At 38.5% G+C, this 15015-nt stretch overlaps 1 pseudogene; it reads left to right on the top strand.

Annotated features, from left to right (window-relative positions):
- The first annotated feature begins 2903 nt into the window (after nt 1–2903).
- Nucleotides 2904–15015, top strand: part of LOC107738081 (serpin H1-like) — a 21562-nt pseudogene continuing 9450 nt past the window's right edge.

The following is a 15015-nucleotide window of genomic DNA, read 5'->3' as shown; positions in this document are numbered from 1 at the left end:
CCATCACAGCATATGAGTGCAAGCTACAGTAGTGTGTGTGTGTGTGTGTGTGTGTGTGTGTGTGTGTTTGAGAGACAGCCATAGCCTACAGAGGCATTGTGTGTGTGCTTGTGTATTCACCAGCGTGTGCTTTGTAGACTACTATCTGAGAGTGTGATGTGGATTAGAGGAGTAATTGGCAGAGTCTATGTACTGTCATGTCCCGGCAGGCTGTTTAGTATTGCGCGTGTTTGCCGTGATCTGAGAGTCTGTCTTCAGGCCTGATCCTCCTTTTCCACCCTCTCTGACTATCTGAAAATCAATTGATTATTTCTGCTAGTGCTATCCGCTCATTGATCAATTTGCTGTTTAACTTGAATAATCTTGAACAGTTGAATATTTTGATAATATTTCATTATGATATTTTATATTTGTTGTGGAATTGTTGGTCACATGTGAAAGTGTAATCTGTCTGCTAACACGAGAATGTGTTTTGAAATGTTAAAAACATCTTGAGTGCTGTTAAAGATAAAGTTGAAATTATATTACACAGTCCAAGGTAAAAAAAAAAGCACATTTTGTTAAAAAAAGAGAAAAGTTGGGAGGTTGTATCAAATCATAGCTCAGTAGCTTAGTACATATAAGATACATCAATGTAGTTTCATTTGTCTGAGTACAAGGTTTTATTTTTTCAATTTTGCACCCTGTTTTGTCCCACTTCTCAAGAATGACTGAGGAGTGTTTAATGCGTATACATGATGTACGATATACTACTATCGGACAAGTCGACCTTATGTTGGGCCGTGGCGGTGTAGATCGCGGGTGCTCCCTTTCGGTCGCTACTGCAACTGCAGGCTTTCCTAGAGGTACAGATGAGGGAAGCAACCAGTTGCGTGAAAAACCTAAAAGACGGCAGCGGGATTTTGCAGGTCAACACAGTAAAAAAACGAAGCGTTCTAATTTATTTTATAACACTGATAGGGGGAAAAAACAACACCATCACTGTTTAGATATTGTAAGAAGGTTAATGGAATGTGCGAGATTTCTGGAAAGAGGAAAAATACCCGGATTGAGCCCAGAGAGAATACATTCGGCTGGAGGAAAAGTGAGCAAACTGTGGCACCTATCGTTTGTTTGCCAACCGCCATAAAACTCCAAAAGAAGAAGAAGAAGAGCAAACTGTGAAAAGACCCTCCTCCGCCACGTCTGAGCCTGCCCTGTCAGTTCATTTCAGCTCAAAACCCGCAGAAGAAGCCGGAGGAAAGAAGGAAGCTTTAATTAATTAACGGTACAAGCAAACAAGGAACTTTTTTCACTTTGTTTTTTTGCCCCTCAGTTCTCCGAGCAGACGGAACAGCTGCGCTCGCTCAGCAAGCGCAAAAACCAACATCTAATGTTCCGCCTGTATAATATCCTCCAACGTCTGCTGTTATTTAAGGGGTTTGTTTATTCTGTCTTTTCTGTGATCTCTCTCGGATATAAAGCGAAATTTCCGTAGGACGCCGTTCGGTTTATGGTTTAGATCTAAGAGGATGTTAACGTTTATTTTAGTGATGTACAGGCCGTGAAGATGCCTGGTCACTATTTAATGCCCTGTCAGCAGCGCAAGTGTATGGAAAATGATTTTGATGTCTGGATTAGAGTGTCAGAAGAGGGAGCTTTATAAAAAAAAATACCATGGTAACATTGTTTTCCGCCAGAATACCTTGTCTACTACAGTTGTTACTACTGTAAAATTTAAATAAATTCTCATTCAGTGTTATCTGTCATTGATTAATTTCTTTTATGACAGAAACATAACAGTTTTATCATAATTACTATGGTATTTTGGAAAACTCTGGTTACCACAGTCGTTTTTAAAGGCAGCTGAGAATCATTTTATTTTTCCTTTAGAATATTGTTGTTCTATGAGATGGGTTGTGGCTTGGATCCCGGGGCCTTGAGCCGAGGCTCCTGAAGGCACTGCTAATGTAAAACTGATATAGATTGGTAAACAGTGCTTGAATGTATACCAGTAATATAATTAAATACAATAAATTAAAATCAAACAATTTTGGAGAGTCTCCAAGAGGCTGGTGTCCTGAAGCCTTACAGGACCATAATCCATCCTCAGGGTTCAGTACTTAAACAACAATTAGTATTTGTAAAGGTAGATGCAGTAAAAGCGTGTGCTAAAATGGGACTGTTTTATATCCATTGAATGTTTAATAGAATTATGAAAAGTTGGTGTTACATACCAGAATAATAGGAGCTGTATGTAATTTTTTGACTGTACAAAAGCATAAAAAGGCATAATATGTTTGTAGATATTTAAGAAACATGCTAAGTTGAAATATTTGTTTCTCCAATATGATGCAGCCATTTATTCAACACTGAAATGTGTGTTTCGTGTCAGAATGTCTGTTTTTGTTTTGGTCTGTGTGATTCCGCCCACTGCCTATTTACCTAATTGTATTTCAACACCACCAGTTACCAGTTGGTGGAAAACTCAGTGTCTTGCAGCCATGGAAGCTAGCAAATAAACTGGGGTCAGAGATTGCAGATTCTACTCCACCTAAAAAGCCCCCGCTCACCAACTTACAGTGCAAGTCTTGTCGCCATCCGTAGCATCAAGTCTGAAGAGGAGGGGGCGAGAGAAACAACGCTCTCCAATATTTTGAATTTGGACTGCAGAACTCATTTTAGCCGCTAGCTGTCAATGTTACATACAGCACCTTTAAGTATTTGGAAAAATAAAAGTGTTTGACATCAGTCGAAAAGAAAGTCATTTCAGAGGTGGAGCAAGAAGATAAACATTTTATTCTTTTGAATTTGGTGCGGCAATTATCTAAAATATAAACTGGAATCAGTTTAATTTTCATGTTGACTCAGAATTTGTGGAATGATATATTAATATTTCTCTCTCTTTTCTCTCCAGTCCTGCAATGGTGCCCATTTCTCCTGTTCCTCTCCTGTTTCTACTAGTGTTGGCTCTGCAGAGCATCTGATCATCTGCTCCACAGGAACAGACAGTTCAAAGCTCGCCTCAGCCAGAAATCTCCAGCTTACATCACCCCACCTGGAGCCTGGGGCTGCAGCTGTATAGGTCGCTCCGCATCGATGGTTCCCAGACCAATACCTTCATCTCCCCACTTCTGTTGGCCAACTCCCTGCTGGCTCTAGAGGGTGGAGCTAAAGGATCCACAGCAGGCCAATTCATGATCTCCTGAGGATCACCAAACACGATAAGGCCGTTGGAGAATCTTTGACCAAGGCACTGAAATCTGCGTGAAGCTAATGGAACCAGCTACACATTGCACAGTTCCTCCGCACTGTTTTCCAAACAAGTCGCAAAACTGGAGAAGAGCTTTCTGGAGAAGCTCCAGACCCACTTTGGGTTGCAGCATGTGGCCCTGGAGGATGCACAGAAACAGACTGATATGGAGAAGCTCCAGTCCTGGGCTAAAAGTGGGATGGATGGAGAAGAGACAGCAGATCTGGAACTGGCACTGGAGACCAAACCTGGAGCCATGATCCTGGCCAATGCACTGCACTTTAGAGGTGAGAAGAAAGAATACATTGGAAACTAGTTGGGCTGGCTTTAAATAATGCTAAAAGAACACAATTATATTCTAATATGATATTGTGTTGAGTTACATAATGAGGTTAAGGAAAGTTATTTTAATCACTGAGTGCAAATAACATATAACAGGACATATCAGGGCATATCACAAAGACAGACTAAAAAGCTTCTGTGAATAACATGCTTTAGGAACAGCCATTAGACACAGTTAAAAAGGTGTGGCTTGTCTACTGTACTTAGGGGATCAGGATAGTTAGTCTAATCTTGAAGCTTTATGGTCCATTATGTGTTTGGACTTTAGCCAGACGGCATTGCAAAATTCATGGTCTCATCCTTCGCTGATGCACTGTAAAACCTGACTTTACTTAAATGGCCTGTGGGAAGTGAATACTATTATTTTCTATAATTTTAGTTCTTAGTGATGTTTTGTTCGTGAGTTAATCAGTGTTTTTGAATGAATTGTAGACATGAGAGATTTGTAGACATGTGCATTGTAAAGATTATATTAGTGGTTAATTCTAGTTCTGTAATCAGATAGGCAGATAGACATTAGACAAGAGCACTGGAGTAAATTCTAACAGCACTGGGATTTAAATTATGAATTCAAGTGGGATTTGAATTATTGATTCAATTGATTTGTTTCAGGAATGAAACAAGAGCCTGCTTGTATGGCTGCGTTCCACTTTGCTTTTAGACACACACTTCTGAACTTCCCTAAGCACTTCCCCTTGGGGGAATCCCCGCTGCTATTTTGAAGTGCGTTTCACTTTGTGAAGTGGACTAGGGAAGTTTATATGGGCAGACCCTTGACCCCTCGATTTTGACCGAGTCTACTTCAAATGTACACAGCTCCATAAACCACAATGCAACACGACTGTGACGTCACCGCAGATCGCGCTTAATTTACCCCACACCAAACAACTCTATGATATATGCATTCTCTTTTCAATATTTAAACAGCCCAAGCATACCTATACATATATTGTGTAACATAATCAATGACATACGTCCGATTCAACGAGATGCAGGGAAGTAAGTGAGGGAAGGACATTAAAATACTAAGTGGAATGCAGCCTATTTGTGAGTCACTGAATCATTTATTCAACTGATTTGTTCAAAAGCACTTATTTGTTCAGCACACACACAAAAAAGTGACTGCCATGTTGAGTGAGTCATTGAGTCTTTACTCAAATGACTCACTCGCATAATGATGCAACATGCAAAAAGATTCAATGAACAAATCTTTTTGGTGAACTGATTCAAAAAAGTCAATGGGATTAATCAAAATCCCCACCCCTATTTGTTTTTCTTATTTATTTTTGATTAACAACTAATTCATCTAATGCAGCTCAAATAATTTAAGGCAACCATTAACCTTTTTAAAAACTCAAACAATACTTTTTACATTTTAGTTTTTCTCAGTTCCAGTTTCATTACCAATTCCAAGGTCATCGTTGAGTTAATACAGTTATCAGCTCATACGGTATCTAAAAAAAGGCAAGAAGTGATATTTGAGCCAAACAGGATCAGACAGAGTGGTCATAGCACCGCTGTGCTTCCGCTGTCTTGCGTGCTGGAGAATTAGCTAGTACAGATTGTGCTGCTGCTTGATAAATGGACTATAAGCAGTTGCACGACTGATCCTGAAGGTGAAAATTTGCTTGGAGGATAAGGAATCACACTTTAGGGGGTGCATGTGCAAAGCATACGTGTGTGTGTGTGATTGTAGTGATTTATGTTGGTGTAGCAAATACACCAGTTTCCGTTCGTGCAGGGAAGTCTGATTTATTTTAGCGAACTGGCGTTTAGTGAACAAATTGGTTGGAAGAAAATAAATGATTCACTATTTCAATACAGTTTTCATTACAGTTTCCAAACTACATTCAAGTGATTTACGCTCTGTGAATCGGTCTGAATAAAGTATTTAATAAAAGCATCGGTTCAAAAGAATGATTCTTTTATAAATCAGACATCAGTAGTTCATGCATTCTCCTTCACACCCAGCCTGCAAGGTTGATGACAAACCATCTCCAGAAGAGCCAATGTATCTTCCCGGGAGAGGTGGTGTGTCATCTTAAATAATTTAGTAATGATCGTCTGCATCTCCTGCCCTCCAGTGAGTGGCTATGTTCTTCATACAATACTATTCTGCTAACTGCATACAGTGCAGTATATGCTGTATACTGCCTGCTATTAAAAATTATATGAATCTGTATGCATTATGCAACAATGAACTGTGTACTGCATTATTGTTACATGACTATCACTTTGCAGTTCTGTGAATGGCATTGTCTTTTCATCTCTGAAATAAATATGGTTATTCAAATCCATGCATGCAGAAATGTGCATAATATGCACAGAATATATATATTTTGGTCGATATGTATGCATTTCGCAGACACTCTTATCCAAAGAAACCTATAGTGCATAATTCAAAGTATGCATTCATTTTTATCAGTTCATGCATTCTCCATGCGAGTCGATTTAAATTTGTGTCAATCATATAATCACAATGGTTCAATGTGTAAAAGCTTGCATGGTAACTATTAGACCAAGGCACTGATTTAGTATTTTTAACCCTGAACCCATATACAGGCATTTTAAACTGAAAGGAAAAATTTTTGACATGCTCAAGAGAGGGTAGTTTTCTTGTCTTATTATTCTTGAGCTGTAATAGTAATATTGTTTTTGCACAAAAGCCATGCAGTACATGCAGTACCATGTTTAGTCAAATCAGAGACAGTTCAACAATACTTAAGTTTCTTGTCACTTCCAAGAAGAGACGTTAAATATGCTTGAAGGGCTTAAAATGAGTTTTTAACATGCCGGTGCTATATGCTGTTCTACTTCACTGGAGTTCTGTCTCTCTCTCTTTTTGTGCATTGTCTCACCCACATGCTGAAGTCTTGTTCTTGTTCGATTTCTTTGTCTGAGTAATACTGGCAGGTGCTTTGATCCTATTTTAAACACAGAGCGATGGGAACGGAGCGGTAGGAGGAGAGCTTCTCTCTACTACCAAACGCAACAGGAAATAAAGTTTGGATTGATTTTAGGCTGATAAGCAATCTAATTAATTTCTTTTGTTTTATGTTTTGACTTAATTACATTTTTTTTTCCCCCCATTCGCAAGCAAGAAGCGGGAGTCGGTGGAAGTTCATTAATTCAGTCGATGAAATATACAAATTAGATCAGACAATAGATTGAGCCCTGTGAATGAGATTATGAAAATTGAATTCATAGTTTGGATTTATAATTTAAAGGCAGTCAGTAGTCGCACCGCTTCAGGGTTCTATAGTAATTCATTTAGTCGCCAGTGTAATATTAACTTTGTCCGAAGCTTTTTCATTGTCTCTCTGATGGGTCGTTTGTGGACTTTTACTCTTGGTGTTAATCTGAGAACAGTTTTCTCTGTTCTCCTGAAATCTGTTCAATCATGCATGTGCCTGCTTCAGACTTTTGAGCCAAGTGTATTTGGATTGTAGCTTTTTAAAAAAACAATTATAATTAGCATTTTTAAGGAGTAAGTTACAAATGTTTTATAGGAAAAAGTGTTTAAAATTACACCGGCCTTATGCAGATCATTTACTTTATTTATAACAGTAATAATATAAGTAGTTATAATACTGTATCTATGTGTATCTATATATCTATATATGTGTTTATATGTATGTATGTGTATACAGTATACTCACTGAAAAAGTAATGTCCTCTCACTTTCAACTAATTTTATTTCCATATATCAAAAGTCACAGTGAGTATCTTGTCCACCGTGCTGATTGGCTACAAGTTTGTTTTGCGATTCGGCCCAAATCAGTTCTCTAAAGTGTTTTTGAAAAATCACTTACTCTGCCTTTAAGCACTACAGTGCATCTCATCCTTATGAACAGCCAGTTCTTGCTGTGAGATGTTACTCCACTCTTTCACCAAAGCACTTGAAATCTCTTGAACACGTCTGAGGGGACACATGGTTATATGTGGTTTTCCACTCCAAGGACAATCAGCTGTCCTTCCTATCTCCCTGTAGCACTGTCTCAGGCGTCTTACATTGCAGACATTGCAGTTCATTGCTCTGGCTACATCTGCAGTCCTCATGCCTCCCTGCAGCAGGACAATGACATGTTCATGCAGGTGAGCAGGAAACATGGCTTCCTTTCTTCTGGTGTTTTTCAGAGTCAGTAGAAAGGTCTCTTTCTTTAATGTCCTAAGTTATTATAACTGTGACCTTAATTGCCTACTGCCTACAAGCTGTTCCACATGTCCATGTGCAAAAATTGTTTATGGTTCATTGAACAAGTATCAGAAATATTGTTTAAGCCCTTTCCAATAAAAATTTGTGAAGCTTAATTGGATTTGACTAAATTATCTTTAAAATACAGTATTCTAAAAAAAAAAAGACACAGTACTTTTTTGATGATATTCCTGTCTGGAATGACTATAGTAGGCTTGGCTACAGTCCTCTGGTGCATGTACAATTCATAATTCCAGGTACGCTGAAATAAATAGCCAGGCACCATGGAGAACTGGATTGGAGCTCACATCAGGGGGCAAATGGAGAGCCACAGGTGTGGAGTGAAGCAAAGACAGAGGTGAAAGATAAGAGTATTTTGATGGAATGGTCAAAGGCTTTAAAGGGAGAAAGAGAGAGAGGGGGGAAGATGTTTTATGGTGGCAGACGCCACACTAGCTCATTACCTCAGCCTTTGTGCTCTGTACAGCAAACCCCAAATACAAGCACACACACTTCACCCCCCACAGCAGCCCTGCTCCGAGCACCAAAGGATCCGGCGAGAGATCATTCATAGCGTTTTAGCTTTATTGTTTGTGGCTCGGTTATTACTGAAAATGGGCATGAGAGAGCCTTCAAGATGCAAAACCACACAATAGCTGCATTGTCTTTATGCTCTGTAATTAATGAAGAAGGTATGAGTGTCTCTCTCTTGCGAATGCTCGTTGGGTCATTCTGTTTCTCTCTTTCAGTCACAGAATCTCCCAGGATGTTTTCTTTCTTTTGATTGCCAGCCAAGACCGCAGTGACAAGAATCCTTGTGTGGCATTTCAGAAACTCGCATGGCAGAATTCCCCTTTTAACGTTCGCAGTTCCAAGAGCTTTGCCACCCCATAATAACTGACAGATACCATGCCATGTGTTTTGAACTTTAGGCTGATCAAATTTCATCCCCCTGTGTAATTATTGAAATCCAACTGCTCTGGCTCTTGGCTTGCGTTCACAAGCTTAAAGGGAACTGCTAGCATACCATTGAGGCGCATGCAAAGCTTGGCACGGGGCCGAATGGAGAGGTTTGCTTTCCCTACACAGGATCAGGTGTTTCTCATAATAAATGACAGTCGAGCGACTCGTCTCGGGTTTATGAAATGAGACTCTTTTCTTTAAAGAGGAATTCTACCCTAGTTTCTGTCTCTTTGTTTTGTTTATTTTCTGGTTTTGTTAATGGTATTCCTAATTATACGTAAGGAATATGTTTTGAATTCCTCACGAGGAGGATGTTTAATGCTGAAAGCAGTGGTTTTGGGACCAGGAGTGTTTAAAGGTGATTATGGAAATTTCATCTTGGGTGGCACATTCCTTTTTAAGGCACAGCAAAACTGAGGCCTGGATAAACTGCAGCTATAAATACAGAAGTGCAATCAGGTGACTTTGATGAGAAAGTGAAAAACTTAGCACCAAATTAAAAAGGATCTAGAGATCCTTCTAATGCCGGTAAAATATTCAACAACCCCGAAAAGATATTTTGAACACATAAGCCACATTTAAAGATGTATGAATGCCATTGCATCAGATAAAAAATATCAATCAAGTTGCATTTATTTAAAGAAAAATAGCACAAGCACACTGTTTTTTTATTCCTGTGATAACAAAGCTGAATTTTCAGTGTCATCCTTCAGAAATCATTCTAATATGCAGGTTTAATTCTCAAGTAACATTTCTTAGTATTGTCAATGTTAAAAACAGCAACAACAGCATGATACATTTTCTTTTTCAGGATTCTTTGAAAGCTCAAAAGAACAGCATTTAATTGAATATGAAAGTATGAATGTGGTACATACTCTAAAAGTAGCTTTAATGTCCATGTTCGCAATTAATTTAATAAGCTGTGCCGATGGTGACTCAGCTAGGACACCTGTGTGACACATTTTTAGTGAACACATTCGCTAAAAATGTCCTTGGGACCTGTTGTTTAAAAACAATTGTAAAAATGGATAAAAAAACATAGAAAGAAAGAAATTCTAGCTTAATTTTGGCAGGTGACACTTTAACATTTTGTATCTGACACAATGAGATTCAGACATTTTAAGTGTGTCTTAATTGTAATACTTTTTGGGGCCAGTGAAGGTCCAAATAACATGTGGCAAGGTTCAAATTGAGTTGCAGAGGCCGTCGAATGTCTTATGTGTCTCTTCTCTCCTGTTCAAGAGCAGTATACTGCTTCTGGTGCCGCGAAATACAATAACACGGCCTGGCTTAACCCCACATTGTCTTGCAATCATCCTTAGTATTTGATTTGACTTGATACTGCTTTTTTCGCACTTTCTTTTTCTCTCATTCTTTATCTTTCCCTTGACTAATCCAATCAGGTGAAAAGACTGTGGAAAAGAACATGTGACTGTAATACTGCTAATAGTCTCTTTATCGAATCTCAACTTTGTCAGTAAATTTAATGGGTGTAATGGGCTGTAATAATATGTCCTATGCCTCTGCCTCCCCTGCACCCCTCCTCTCGCCTTTTCTTTTATTTTTGGTTCTTTTTCTGGCATGCTGTCTGTAATATTCCTTTGTATGGTTTGACTCATCAAAGCCTCAATGTATGTCAAATCCAAACAGTCTGTCCGTAAGATAATTGTACCCGATGTGTTCTAATAGTTTGCGTCAAAATGTTAAAATGCTTGTCCGGGTCATGTTCATCTATTCACTGTCCACATGTGTTTTTTGTGGATTTTTCTGTTTGTAGGATTTTGGGATTGAGGCTTTTACCATGAAAACCAAGATTTGCGTAGCTTCTTAGGTACAAAATACACCAAAGTTCCCATGATGCACAGATTAGGTAAGTTCCACCAGTCATTTGTCATTGAAATACACAATAAAGACATCCAAACTACCAAATGTTTGTTTTCCCAGGTGTATACCGTCACTATGAGGACATGGAGAACATGGTACAGGTGTTGGAACTGGGCCTGTGGGAAGGGAAGGCCAGCATGGTGCTGCTTTTGCCCTTCCATGTGGAGAGTTTGGCTCGGCTGGACCGTCTGCTGACCCCGGATCGGGTGGAGAAGTGGTTGGAGAAACTGAACTCCACAAGTATGGCATTATCCCTCCCGAGAACCAAGATAAGCAGCATGGTCAATCTACAGGTAATAGTCTAAATATTGTACATATCACTTCCTACACGGCCGTTATGAGTGTGTGAAATACAATTTGAAAACATTACGTTATAGATAAATATTCTTAACATACTATGTAGATAAGACTCATTTAGAAAGCTAATGGAAGATATCCAGATATGACATTAGCATAATGAGAACGAACCATAGGTCATAGATTATTCTCATTCAGTGGGAAAGCTATTTTCCTTTTAATGGAAATTGTGTTTGCACTGAAATTGCAGTCAGGCTTTGGAATGCGGTTTTATGTGTCTTAGGACACTGAGCTATGGTCTTTATTCTTTAAAACATTCCTCAGATGTGCATTGTAAGTACTTCCATTGCCTTCTTGTGCTACTCTCTTTTTGAACACCAGCAGGCTGAGAGTGTTGCTTTGTTGACCTGTAATCAAGGTGCAGTTTTTTAATCATAAAAAGGGCAAGATTTTATCTTTTGATGAATATGTACTTTAAATTCACTAAATATTTGGTATGTCATGTTAATTTTGGTCCATTTTAAACCATATTTAATCACATTTTAGGTGGCAAAAGCATTATTTTAATTCAAACTAGATTTTATTGCTTGTCTGTGTTTGGCTGACAGGGCATTGCTTCCTTGAGTTCTCTTAAGCCTCGTTCAGACTGTCAGTCCAAATCTGATTTTGTGCATATCCGATTGGAATCCGATCTAGACGACTGACTGTCCACACAGTGTATCACAACTGTTTACGTTTTATGTGGTGTGAGAATGTGAAAAAGCTTCGCTAAATCTGATCTGAGCAGTCAGATTGAAAGGATTTCCAGGAATGCGATTTGAATAGGATTCCAAACCACATATGAATGTAGTTCGAAACAGATTTGCAAAAATCTGATTTCATGTAGTTCGTTGCTGTTCAGACTATCTAAATATGATTGGATTTCAATTGGATTTGCACAAAAATTGGATTTGGGCTGACAGTCTGAACGAGGCTGGTGTTTTAGGTGGCTGCTAGGCATTTCTATGATATTCTGGTCCCTATATATAGTGCAGGTTCCTAATTTAATGTGATCTGCCATGTGAGTATGATAAGTACTGTCATTATCTAACACTTATACTGTAGATTTACAGTATAGTTCAAAAGTTTGGGGTCTGTACAGTTTTTTGGAAGGAAATTAATAAGACTTTTACATGATTACAAAAAAAATTATTTCAAAAAAAAAAAATCAAGTCATTGTTAAAGTATCACCGTTTAAATATTAAGCAACACCACTGTTTTCAAAACCAGCATATTAGTGTAATTTCTGAAGGATCATGTGACACTGAAGACTGGAGTAATGATGTTGAAAATTCAGCTTTGCCATCACAGCAATAAATAATTTTTTAAAATGTAGAAAACAGTTTTTACATTAGTAAACTGCACACCCTAAACATTCATGTAAATGTAGTAACTTTAAAATGAACACAAAGAAATTAACGTAAATGCGCATTTTTTTTTGTATGGGTGGGTGTAATTTACATTCTAGAGCAAAACGTCCAAGTTTAATCAGTTTGTTTACCACAGACCTTGTTTTTCTCATAAATTGAAAAACCCCATTTTAAAAACCCATAGTAAAACTTGAGGGAACCCCATGGTGTTTTAGTCTCCCGGGTTTTAACATCACAGCTGCAGTACTCTGTTGGTGTTGTGCAATACAGACCTCAACAGAAAGTCATCCTATAATTGCATGCCTGTGATCCCTCTAAGTGTTTCCCATACAGACTAATGACTCTCCTGGCATCCCAAACATTTGTGCTCCTTCAAGGCCTGGGCCCTCAGAGAGATATGCCATGCTGGGTTAGAAGCTCGGCAAGAGGGGGGAGGGGGGGCTTGTTTGGGCTGTTGAGTTCAGTGGATGAGACCGTGTCTGGTATGATTGGGTAAGCACATTTGGATTCTTTGGTTTCTTGCGGTGGGTGGATATGTCAAGAACGCCTTCGTAGTGCTCTTCTCGTGGATCGCGGAGGTGAAGTGTTTTGGAGCTTGATGAATGATTTTGTGACATATGCTGCTGGCTTTCCTCTCTCCTCGCTCACCTCGGTCTTCTTTCTCCTTCCTTGTCTCTTTCCTGTCTCCCTGCCGGTTCTTCGTATTCGTCTTTTCTCTCTCCAGTTACCTCTCCATCCTCCCTCTCTCAGCATCTGACCTCAGCTCATCTATCTCCTGCCCGGAGTCCACTGGTTCCTCCCACTCATCTTTCGTCTCCCTTTCTTTATTCATCACTTCATCCACCACCTCAATCTTTGTGTCTGCCCTCTCATTCGCTCTCATTTCTAGCTGGTCAGAGTCCCTGTAGCTCATCTTCTGTCTCGCCCCTTTTCTTCTCTTGCACTCATTCTTTGTCAAACTCTCATATTCCCTCTTTTTAATATATGCGTGTCTTCTTCTTTTCTTTTACTTTTTCCGTCCTCTCATATCTGTGAAATATTTCACTTTTTATTCTTTATTTAGTGGAATCTCCTGTGACCTTTTGGATGTTTTTTGTGGTCAAAAACGCTTTTCTTGCTCTCTTTTTTATGAATGCATCTATTTTATTGTATGTATAAGGTGCATGTTTTTTTTTGTGACTTTCATGATAAAATTGAAAATTGAAAATTTTGTTTTTACTCATTTCTACACAGATGACTTTTTGTGACTTCCGATTCAAACTGAAGAGTACGTCACATATGGGAGAGAGAGAAAAAATATATATATATATAAAAAAAACATATATATATATTTCTGAAAGGTATGATGTCCCTTTCCTAAACAGGGTTATTAAAAAATAATATAATAATAATAAATAATATAATTACATCCTCAATCACATTGATATACCCCTCCCCCCCCATTCATTTTAGTTATTAGCAATATTAACTACAAATGAACGCTATGTCCACCCTGTAATGTTTATGTCCACTCTATCTAGTCTAAGTGGCTGACAGGGTGGACATTTTGAGCTTCAAATAGCATATTAGCAACAACAAACTGTGACTAGCTAAATATTTAGTCTGGTTGTTGAAGAGAATTTGGTATATTTAAAATTTACATATTTTGAGAATACTATATTCTAATCACTTCTGGCATATTTTATGCCGACAGGGTGGACAAGCTTTGGCAAAGCAAGTAAGCAAACTCAGATGAAGAAAATTTGTCAATTGAAAAGTCACCAACATACTCACTTCAGCCGTTGAAATTCCCACCACTGAAGAGACAAAAACAAATCTGTTGTGCTGATGTCACTAAAGTGGATGGCCTTTTCTTAAAGGGACGGATTCCCCAATATGACAGGGTGGACAACCATTCAAGGGACATGGACAAACTCTTCTTTTTTTTATTAAATAAAAATATAGTTTTTATTACCAAATTGACAATATTCTAATCATTCAAATTGAATGAGCAGTGCATGGGACATAGCAAAATAACACGCATCCTCTTACACAAAACTAAAAAAATCTAGAAAATGTATCTAAAGAGCCAAGTAATGCTTTTGCTATAAATATAAAAACTTAGCCTAATATAACACACCCTTTCATAGTCATTTTATGTTAAGTTATCATAGCAAATGAGTTACTTATGTACAGGCACCCTACAGTGATACTGACCCATATATATATTTAAATGTAATCTTTTTTTTTTTATATATAAATAAGAAACCAGCCTGATCAGTCTTTAGAAATTAAAATGTAGCAAATATTCCTTTTCTGTTTGATTAATGTAAATATGAAGAGGTCGTTAGGGTTAAACCATGGACACTACGTCCATGTTTTTATACAGTCTGTGACGTCACCCGTAGGTTTCTAAAGAGCGTTTTTGAAGCTCAAAGTGGGCGAAGCCGGCCGTCGCCATCTTGGCAGCGCATCACCATGTGTCACTCCCGGATAATCAAAAATGGGCAAAGAGGCGGGAGCAGGTTGCTGAAACCACGCCCACCTAGCTCGATGCCGGTGACAGCAGCGGCAATCCATCTGTCACTCAAGTGGCCACGCCCTTAATTATGCAGAACTTTAAGGCTTAATATAATTTAAACGGATGAGTTATAAAAAAATTCACCCCCCTCACAGTTGTCATGAAGGGCAAAATTAGCTATATAGACCAAAAT

The sequence above is a fragment of the Sinocyclocheilus rhinocerous genome, unplaced genomic scaffold (assembly GCF_001515625.1).
Source record: "Sinocyclocheilus rhinocerous isolate Xijiao unplaced genomic scaffold, SAMN03320098_v1.1 scaffold494, whole genome shotgun sequence".
Taxonomy (NCBI): Eukaryota; Metazoa; Chordata; class Actinopteri; order Cypriniformes; family Cyprinidae; genus Sinocyclocheilus; species Sinocyclocheilus rhinocerous.
This window is presented reverse-complemented; position numbering and strand designations above follow the sequence as displayed.